General features: G+C 28.6%; 1 pseudogene; it reads left to right on the forward strand.

Moving 5' to 3' along the window:
- The first annotated feature begins 1889 nt into the window (after window positions 1-1889).
- LOC114076916 lies at window positions 1890-2912 on the forward strand (annotated as a pseudogene).

The following is a 2912-nucleotide window of genomic DNA, read 5'->3' on the forward strand; positions in this document are numbered from 1 at the left end:
AAATCAAATGTTATAGTCATAGTTTATTTTATTTGTAATTCGCAGCAAACACCCCATTTTTTGTCACCTGATTCGGTATATAATTAGTCATTTTAGGTATAGAATTACTCATCCGGTATACAAATGTATGAAATGTGTTTGTATTTGTATAAAGCGAGAGAAAAGTGTATATACAAATACAAATACATATATTTTTTCATATACACTCATAATTATACAAATACAGATCTTATTATACAAATTACAACGTATAAATGAATTTATACAAAAATGCACAATTTTTATAAAATTAGATGTAACTAGCAAATTACACATATCAAAAGCTCCATCGCAAACATAAAATTTGCTATGGAGCGCAATTATGTAAACTATAGCTATAACATACTAATATAATTTTTATGTTTGTTTTATGTAAAAATTGCTCTTTTTCTGTGTGCAATTATACTTGGTAATTTTCAAAATCCCTGAGTAAATTATTTGAAAATTTTAAGCAATTTTTTTAAATAAAAAATATTCAAATAAATTTGTAAGTTGATAAAAGAGTTGGTAAGAAAGAGAAGATTATTATTTAACTTTTTTTATTTAATTTTTTATTGTTACTCTTTTATGGTTGTATTATATTATAATGTAATTTATCATACAATTAAACACCAATATATATCTCATCCCAAATTCATGAAATACAAGTAATAATTAATGTAATTGCCTATTTTAATTCACTATTGTACATATTATATGAAATTATTAGATTGGTAAATAAAGATCAAAATTTTATTTTCTAATATAAATATTATTCACTTTCTATTTTCTTTTCAAAAAAAGATATCGTATGTTTCAAAGTACCAAATTAATTCTTTTTTAATAGTTAAGCGACCTTTATATTATTGATAGTTGATCCATTATATATTATATGATTAATTGATGTAAGTTGACATTCATGGATGATTTATAAATTAATATTTTTTTAATATATGTGTTTATAAGTATTCAAATTTGATGACATTATAGTAACAAGAAACTATTTTTCATAGCATAAAAAAATAAAAAAAATAATTATGATAAAAGATTCTTAAGTATGAAAATTTGTTCTTAATAAACTAACATATATATGTTTTTTCAAAAAAATAATATGATCATTATTTTAGTTAATTAGTTTAATGAATCAAATTAGTCTATTATTAAAAAAAAAAAAGACTTTAATGACATGTCATGCATGCCAATTGCCATACAGGAGAGAGTGAGGTTTTTGAAGTGACAAATATTTTTGGAGGAAAATAGTGATAGTTGAGTATATTTTAATCCTAAATGAAACATAAATGATATTTCATGGCAATTTCCTAAACTTGGGTGATCACTTAGGTTATGAGATTTTTTCATTTTTTTTTTCAAAAAGTTTACTTTAGTCTATATATATATAGTTTCCTTTTGTAGTGTCTCAATTCCATCTAGTTCTTGATGAGTAGAGCATCAAGAAAATATAAAAATAAAAACTTAGGGAACAAGAATTGGAATTTTACTTCATATTAATATGATGGGATTGTAAACAAACTCTTAAAATTGCTAGTAAAAAACCAATTAGCCAATTCCAAACACTTGTTGGTTTACTTTTATCATTGAAAGAACAATGTTTACTACTGGAGAAGAAGCTATATTTATTCAGGTAACAAACCATGCATAACTTGTATCATGTTTTAGAAGTATTTGTTTTGTCGCTGTTTATCAAATTCAACACACCATATATGTATTACACTCTAAGCAACAACCGCTCAATAGTTGTTTTTGTCTTTGAGATGATCGAGTAGAACACATTTGGCATTAGCAGATTAAAACATTGAACGCAAAGTCTTTTTGCTTATGTTTGTTCTGCTAGATTTTGACAATATAGTTTCATGATCGTACAACCGGGAAATGATGTAATTCAACATGTTGTACATTGCACTACAGGGAATTTAGTAGGAGTCATATTATGGCGCGCTTTCAGGTTGCCAATCAATTGTTTGATTATGGGAAAGGAAGGCAAATGCCCTGCCACCATGGTTCGAATGAGCACAATTACTTAACCGCTTCTTAGCCAATAGCGTAAGAATCTCAAAGTTTATAGCATTTTCCCTTAAGATTCAGGATATTCCATCTAAACAATTTTCTGCTCCAAATTCCATTTTCCTCAGGACACAGATTCCTCAGGCCGTGGCGTTGCTTATTCCCTCAAAATGGAAAAAAAAAAGGCTTGCGCAATCACTTCTTTTGGAGATGTTAGAAGCATTCGTCTAGATGGCAACGATGCCTTGGCAACTTATAGTGCTATTCGTGCAGCTCGCAAAATGGCAATTAAGGAACAAAGGCCAATATTAGTAGAGGTAAAAATTCATATCAGAGTTCAAGTTACAACGCAGTGTTGCAAAATCTGGAGTACTGAATATTGAAATTGTTAAACATAAATCACTCTTAAAACTGCTAGACTTGACATTCTTTTAGGCCATGATATATAGAGTAGCTCACCACTCAACATCTGATGATTCAACCAAGTATCAACCCGTTGAGGAAATCGAATACTGGAAAGCAGCAAAAAGTCCAATATCAAAATTCAGCAAATATATTTCAAGGAAATGGCTGGTGGAATGATAAAAATGAATCCAAACTTCGTAGAGACATCAGAAAACAGGTTCAATATTGGCAGAACAACATTGATCTTCATCTGATATTGGACTTTTTGCTGTTTTCCAGTATTCGATTTCCTCAATGGGTCGATACTTGGTTGAATCATCAGATGTTGAGTGGTGAGCACTCTATATGTCATGGCCTAAAAGAATGTCAAGTCTAGCAGTTTTAAGAGTGATTTATGTTTAACAATTTCAACATTCAGTACTCCAGATTTTGCAACACTGTGTTGTAACTTGAACTCTAATATGAGT

Source organism: Solanum pennellii, chromosome 4 (genome assembly GCF_001406875.1).
Source record: "Solanum pennellii chromosome 4, SPENNV200".
In the NCBI taxonomy this organism is placed as follows: domain Eukaryota; kingdom Viridiplantae; phylum Streptophyta; class Magnoliopsida; order Solanales; family Solanaceae; genus Solanum; species Solanum pennellii.